Consider the following 7,879-nt stretch of genomic DNA (forward strand, 5'->3'; position numbering starts at 1 on the left):
AACCGTCAGCTTTGTGCAGTGGCAGTATCGTAGCCTGTGAGGTTTAGCCGAGGCACGATTATTGCTAGTTGAAAACTTTTCCCAATACCCCGCTTCCGCCGGTTTGCAATACAATCGGCGAAAGCAATTTTTGACAGTCTCGTCAGAGACTGAACAAGGTGTTTAAAGACAGATTTTGTAATGGTAACATCATGGTAGAAAGAAACAAGCTTGTTACGTCTCAACAGAAACGCTCTTTAGCTCTTTCAGCGTTATGCAGAGAACAGCGTCTGTCGAGATCACTTTTGAGTCAGCGCGAAACGCCGTGTGCTGTCAGTTTGATTTCATATTGCTCGTAGCGGCGCCCGGCTTTTGTCTGTCAAACGTTAGGTTGCGCTTCTTCATGCTGCATCGTCGGCATGAGTGGAGCTTTTTAAACGTCTGTACTTACTGTGCCCCATAAGAAATCGTTTGTCCCCGTTCAAAAGAGATTGTGCGATGTCCTGCAGTGTTCTCAAAGCAAACCTTTGACAGTTTGAAAAGAGGAATTTATTCTGCTTCCTGTGCGTGCAGTAGTTACAAAGTTGAACGTCTTTACACGATCTGCTGCAGTTTTCAGTGGGCGGGCTTTGTCAGATGGCATGGAAAAACGCACTGTGTTTCGGCTCGGGAAACATCATGAGCAGTGTCCTGCATGTTTTCTGTGTATAGCTGTCTTTTAACGCATACAGAATTCATTCGAAATCATTGATTTCTCCAATTAACAAGGGTCCCTTTTTGAACCTGCGAGAAGCATTCTTTCAATGTAACAGAGTTACTCCGAGGAAAGGCAGCATGACATTGAGAGTAGCTCAAGCTTTCAGCACCCGTATCGGACTGCGTGTATGCAGACACCGCTCAGAATCCCCTGTAAGATTCTCCCTCAGTTCCGTTGTGCAGTGCTTTACCTCTTTCAAAAGGCTTCACTTTCCTAGTCACATTCCAAGACTCATCGAACCCGGGCTGTTTCCTCCAGCGGTATAGTATTGCAGTGAGACAGCACGATGCCTGCAAGACTATGTCACGCTAAACGCCACAGATTGTGTTTGTCCCTTCGTGTCAGTCGTCCTGCAGCCACGGGAAGTGGGACACAAACATGCTGCAATGCTTTCAGGACGTTAGGATTTGTTTATGCAACATCCGAGAAGAGTACTTGTGGCTTGAATGTGAACTGTACGTGCCCGCCCCCTTTCCTCTGTAGTGTATGAGTTCCTCCCGGCATGCCCTTCGTTATTGTTCTGTCATCTTGTATTTAAAGGTTGTATTTCTGCTGCTGAAAATAAGCAACGGTTATCTCACAACGCCCTTTGTTCCCGACGGAGCCCTTGTCTGTCATGAAATTCTTCAAAACCTCAAGCTAGAAGAAGAAGATGACAAATATGAAGCGTTACAGCAACGACATGCCATGAGACGATTGATAACGATTTCCATAGGATCCCCGCGGTTGCCTGGCAACCGTCAGCTTTGCGCATTGGCAGTATCGTAGCCTGTGAGGTTTAGCTGAGGCGCGATTATTGCTAGTTGAAAACTTTTCCCAATACCCCGCTTCCGCCGGTTTGCAATACAATCGGCGAAAGCAATTTTTGACAGTCTCGTCAGAGCGTGACATAGTCTTGCAGGCATCGTGCTGTCTAACTGCAATACTATACCGCTGGAGGAAACAGCCCGGGTTCAATGAGCCTTGGAATGTGACTAGGAAAGTGAAGCCTTTTGAAAGAGGTAATGTCGACGCTTTTTTAACAGAGCACCAAAAAAACGTCTTTTTTGAAGGACTGGGCAGTGAGCATTGTTGGTTCAGTGGTAGAATTCTCGCTTCCCATGCGGGAAGCTCTGGTTCGATTCCCAGCCAAAGCAGTGGCTTTTGCAGCGAGTGGCTCCATCACTTGCATCCCCTTGCAACTCGCAACTGAAAACCCACTGAAGCAAAACAGGTGTGAGCCAGGTCAGTACCCGGATGAGGGTGAGCTACAGGGAAAAACAAAGTTTCCAGCTGGAAGCGGTGTTAATGGTGCCGGTGGGGGGGCGCTCACCCTGAGGTCTGTGCGGGGCCCAATCCCCCAGCATAGTGACGGAGACGCTGTGTTGTAAAAGGGCGCTGTCTCTTGGATGAGATGTAAAACCGAGGTCACAGCGGTCTGTGGTCATTAAAAATGACCACCAAAACCTTTGACAAAAGCTCTTGGTAATTGATGGTCTTCAATAATGCTTCTCCTTTAGGTACATTTTAAATTAGCTGAAAAATGCTGTGAAATGGGGGGTCACTTCACGCCAGTGTAGGATTTGGGTTACAAGAACTATAAAACTGCACGAGAAAGCCCGTACACTGAATTACACGGCTTTCAATTCAAAGGAGGGCAAAAGAAATTCCCTGAGTTCGATTTTTTGCAGCACAGAGAGGATTGCTGTCGTGAGGCTGGTTAGCTCAGTTGGTTAGAGCTAATAACACCAAGGTTGTGGGTTCGAGTCCCGTACGGGCCAGGTCCTTTTCTCCTCTCTTACAAAAGCTGTTAGGTTCCTTTCCGTGGTGAGATGGGTTGTCATGCAACGCTGCTACATAGTGCCGACAGACAATTAAATGACAAAAATGAAGAGAGTTAAAGCAGCTGGAAAGATTTTCTTACAACTTTTGAGCTGACACAGTTTTGGAAAATGTTTTCTTCACGCTGCACTGTACCACATAGGCAGCCAAGAGTCTCCAAAACAAAACAGAATTGACAGTCATATAATGTCCATTAACCCCGGTTTTAAACACAGCATCATGTCTGCCATCATAAGAATATGAGTCCAATATTTTAGAATATAGTCAGAATGTCTTCTAACCTTACCTGTGGTGTCTTTAATCCCTATTGCTCAATGCATGGTGTACGTACTGCATACATGTGTCTTGAGAATGAGGAATGGGCCCCTAAGACATTTACCTGTTTCACAAATGATCGGATTTTACTAGAGATTCTGTTTGGGATTCAGATGTGCATTCGGACAGCAATTCCTTTCAAGAAATGATACGTTCTGGATGAGGTCAAAGGTGCTGGAACACTGTATTTAGGATGTGTTTGCAGTGATTGTGTCTCCTGCTTCAACACAGTGATATATAGATGTGCTCCTGTAATTTATTGGTACATGCCCAGGGCAGTAAGTAGTCTGAGGATTTATTTCCAGAAGGCATAGAGCAGTGAAACAGTGAAGTAGTGCAGCACACTGGATCATTATATTATTAGAATATATTCTACCTAAATTATTACATTATACACAACTTGAGCTCTCAGCACCGTACTGAGCCCAGGTGTTTTTCTAAAGCTGTCAGGTGCAGTTCATTTACATGAAGGAAATCTCTTACTGGGTACGATTGCAATGCAGTAAGTAGCACAGGCTACTTAGGGAGTAGGCTGATGTGTTTAAAAACAACCAGCGCCAGGCAGGAGTCAAACCTCCAAACTCCTAATCCATAGTCAGACACATTATCCATTGCACCACTGGCCCTGGTGTGACACTGCAGGACTGTAACCCAGTGAGCTTAGCACTGCAACTAGTAAAATATTACCCCCGGTCCATTCTTTTCCAAAAGTGAGAAATACCTGTTTTCTACATTTTGTCTGTTTTAAAACCATATCTCTTTAAACCAAACCAAGAGTTTGTCTTTTGCACTGATATTCTGATTAATTTCGATTTCAAAGAAAAAAAAAACATTACCTTCCAAAGCATCATAAAATTGTCCCTTCCTCCAGACTCTACTTCTCTCTTGTAGTAGTACAGCAGACCTTTCCAGGTGAGCAGATCACAGAGTCCGAAATGAGCTTCCTCCATCAAGCAAAGTACCTGAACATGACTCTGTCATCATAAAAGCGCCCCTGTAATAAAGAAATTAAATCCGAAATCAAGAGGGCAGTTGCCTACTGAAGTTCAAGAAGTCATAAATTTTAACCTAGCAACACATTAAAGGCTGCATCTATACAAGTACGATTCTAGAAATGCTCACCAGATTACGTTTTAAGAAAGAACTGCGCCTCCGGTTCCGCCGAGATCTTAACTCGGATGGCAGGATTCAGAGTCTGGAGTGTGGAATGATGGCGCATGGAGGGTCCACATACTGTGGATCCCTCAGTGATCTTCCGCGTGTTCAAACCGCCAGCGTGTGACTCCCCTGTCCCCCTGACCTCATTGCTCTGCTCTCGCCTCTCTGCAGCTGAGCCCGACTCATGGTAAAGTGGAAAAAATATGCCCTCAACGTGAGATTTACTCTGGAGTGAGGATAGTTGTTACCTTCTTATCGTTAAAACGGATGTATGTGATGTGGCGACTAGTTTCTTCTCCATTAGCAGGCTTAAGGTTAAAGAAAAAAACATTGCTGACTTCTTTTTTTTTTGCCAGCCGTGAGCGCTGATTAGCGAGGTTTGTATTTCATGTTTTGCAAGTTGCATCCATTTTAAGAAAAACAAGTCGTTCAAGACAGGAAATGAATACTTGCATTTAATTAAGTCTAGACGTATGCGGTTGTCCATAATGACCAGTTCTGTTCGAGAACACAGAACAAAAAAAGGCACCGCTGGGATTCGGACCCAGGATTTTCTGTTTACTAGACAGGCGCTTTAACCAACTAAGCCACAGCACCCCAGGAGTGCTGTCCTTTTGCAGCCACTTGGACACACCACTCAGACACATCTGCATTCGGTGTGTGCTCCGCCTGCTCGCTGAGCAAGTTGCCACCTTTACATACAATAGCAACATCGACACCAAGAGAAAGGATGACAAATGGCTTTTATCTGGAACTTTTCATGTCCAAGGAGCTCAATGTGCTTTCTGTGTACAACAGGGCCACTGAACTCCACACTGGCCACTGAACCACAGCAGTGGCTTGCTGGCTTGACATCTCCCAAGGAAAATGTTGAAATCGCATGTGGAACAGGAAAATGACCCTCGAGTATGAGGGAAAAAAAAGAAAAAGATCAACTGGAGTGCGCCAACCCATGTCAGGACAGCCCAGTTTCGTTGACGAGTTGGCCGAGTGGTTAAGGCGATGGACTGCTAATCCGTTGTGCTCCACACACATGGGGTTGAATCCCATCCTTGTCGCTCTCCATGTCTGACACGTGTGCCTGTGCGCCTTTGGCCCTCCTGTTGTTTGCTCCGGTACTAGAGCCGTACATTTCCTAGCGGTGGCTGAACATGGTATAGTAGGCTAATGTCAGTATCGAGCAGTGACAGTAACAGTATTTACGTGCCGCTGCTCCCAAGTGGCTCTGGTTTGAGACTGTGTTTTCACTTACTTGCAACGAAAACGGAGAAAGCGATTTTTGACAGTCTCTCGAGAGACTGCGCTAGGTTTTTAGGGATAGACTTTGTCAGTTCCCCCTGGGATGATGGCCTCTCAATTAGTTTGTGATTCCTCTAGACGTTTATACACTAGAAGCCTGCTTCATGGCTTAAATCCAAGCTAAGGAAACGAGTTAGAGGTCTGATGCAGAACTGCGAATTAAATGAACGGGAACACTACAGTACATTGCACTGTGTGTGTGAGGAAAGCTGCCCCCTTCTGTCCCTTGTCGACCGAACAGAGGACTGTAAAGGATACCGCCAAGAAACTTTAGGATGCTGGTTGGAATCCAGCTCCAAAGAAGCCCCTTTGGGTGTTATGTCATCAAAAAGTAAGAACAGCGAATCTCCCTTTAATCAAAAGCGCAACAGAACTGTTTTCCGTGGAGGAGGTTTCAGACCCGTAGACCTGTTTTATTCGTAGGGCAGGGCGCATTCCCAAACGCGAATCTCATGTTTTAGAATTGCTTTGGGCGGCGTGAAGTGAAAATAAGAAATGGGCTCCAGATGCACATGGAAGCAATCAAGTGTTTCATCCGAGCTGTTTCAAAGACTGCTCAAGAGCTTTCCTTTCACAGAGGCGCAACGATTAATGATGGGGGTGCACCCTTCAATGCGCCTTATGACTCTAGGGCGTGATTGAGACGTACGTAGCGTGTGCTCATTTCCCTCTATTCCCCGTGTTGCAGTGGTAGGATGACGTAAATTCCTGCTTCGACACGTAACGGCATTATAATCAAGTGTAGGAGCTGAGGGCTTTAGTTTTGTTTCGTTTTCCATGGCGTTCGTAAGCGCGCAAATCAAAGGCAATTCCTGCGTCTAACAGGAATGTAAATGCTTTGGAAAGTGCAGTGTGGTGCAGCTTGTAAAATCCTTGTCCACATTTGTGGTTTGTTGATGTTTTTTCTGTCTGCCAAAGTTGCATTTTGACATCCGGACGGGGAGACTTTATCATTTGAACGTGAAGCCAGCCTTAAACCCTCTGAGGCGTGTCTGTCTGCCGGCATGTATCTTGCGAAAGGTATTTTGTTTTTAACGGAGAGCGACTTTAAAAAAGTTTCCGCAGCCACCTCGCAGTCCGTGTTAGATTATAGGAGGAATGCGGTGGCGGTAAGTTCGCTGTAGTCGTGGCCGAGTAGTTAAGGCGATGGACTTGAAATCCTATGGGGACTCCCCGCTCAGGTTCGAATCCTGCCGACTACGGCGTCTGCCACATGTCGCCTTGTGCCTGTGCGGCAAAGGCGAAGTGCTGCTTCTCCTTTCCTGGTACTATAAAAATGCTACATCGCTTGGTCCTGCTTCCATGGAAAGCAGTTCTTCAGGTAATTCTACTCTCTTACCAAAGCTGTTAGGTGCCTTTCCGTGATGAGATGGGTTGTCATGCAACGCTGCCACATAGTGCCGACAGACAAGAGTGTTGCGGGAGAAGAGAAAAGTGTTTGAAGTTTTAAGAGTGTATTAGGTGGAGCCAAAATCAAGTGTCACAAATGCAAGTGGTTGGATTTCCAATGTTTAATATGGTAAAAATAAGCGGAAGTTATCTGCCGGTCCGGCACAGTCTGCCATGCTTTTGTCATTTACTGTAAAGTGGTGTCGAACTGGAGCCTCACCATTTGCATATGTGAGGCTCCAGTTATACATCGAGTGTCACATTAAATGACAATAATGAAGAGAGTTAAAGCAGCTGGAGAGGTTTTCTTACAACTTTTGAGCTGACACAGTTTTGGAAAATGTTTCCTTCACGCTGGCTGCACTGAACAACACAGGCAGCCAAGAGTCTCCAAAACAAAACAGAATGGACAGATAGGAGAAAATTCCCACTCGTCCTGAAGTTCCCAAAATCCAGCACTGAGCGTAAACAAAGTGTCTAAGTAGCGTGGGAATGCTAACCCTAACCCTAGCTGGAGTTTGAGCAATCCAGCACTGAGCGTAAAAAGATGAGTCAAAGTAACGTCTAATCGGATTAGTTTCCTTAGAGCTGGTTCAGAGTTTGCTCAAGAGTTTACCTTTCACAGATGCGCAAAGAAGAATGTTGGGGGTGCACGCTTCAAGGCGCCTTACAGCTGTAGGGAGTGATTCGAGACGATTTGTGGTGTGTGCTAGTTCCCATATACCGTACGCCCCGGGGTGCAGTGCTAGGATGACGTACAATACCGCTTGGGCACGTAACGGCCTTATATGCAAGTGTGGGACGTGAGGGTTTTCGTTTGTTCGTTTTGTTTTGCTCTGCTTTGCTTTGTTTTGCTTTCCATCGCATTGGTAAGAGCGTAAATAAAAAGGCGATTCCTGCGTCTAACACTAATGTAAGAGCTATTTCAAGTGCGACGTGGTGCGGCTTTTCAAATGCTTGTGGGCATTTCTCTGTTGTTGATTCTTTTTTTGTGTGTAACAAAGTGGCATTTTCATGTCCGGACGGGGAGACTTTATCATTCCGACATGAAGCCACCCTTAAGTCCTCTGAGGCGTGTCTGTCTGCAAGGCTTGTATTTTGGAAATGTTTTTTTGAAACGGAGAACGACTTTGAAATAGGCTTCCGCCGGCGCCTCGCGAT

The 7,879-nt window shown here is 45.7% G+C and overlaps 2 non-coding genes across 2 annotated transcripts; both read left to right on the forward strand.

Moving 5' to 3' along the window:
- Positions 1–7: 7 nt before the first annotated feature.
- On the forward strand, positions 8–149 carry LOC138232336 (U4 spliceosomal RNA). The gene has a single exon (XR_011187068.1). It is a non-coding gene; the product is annotated as a U4 spliceosomal RNA (small nuclear RNA).
- A 1,329-nt stretch (positions 150–1,478) lies between these two features.
- Positions 1,479–1,620, forward strand: LOC138232396 (U4 spliceosomal RNA). Its single transcript, XR_011187127.1, has one exon. It is a non-coding gene; the product is annotated as a U4 spliceosomal RNA (small nuclear RNA).
- Positions 1,621–7,879: the final 6,259 nt, after the last annotated feature.

Source organism: Lepisosteus oculatus, unplaced genomic scaffold (genome assembly GCF_040954835.1).
Source record: "Lepisosteus oculatus isolate fLepOcu1 unplaced genomic scaffold, fLepOcu1.hap2 HAP2_SCAFFOLD_63, whole genome shotgun sequence".
Taxonomy (NCBI): Eukaryota; Metazoa; Chordata; class Actinopteri; order Semionotiformes; family Lepisosteidae; genus Lepisosteus; species Lepisosteus oculatus.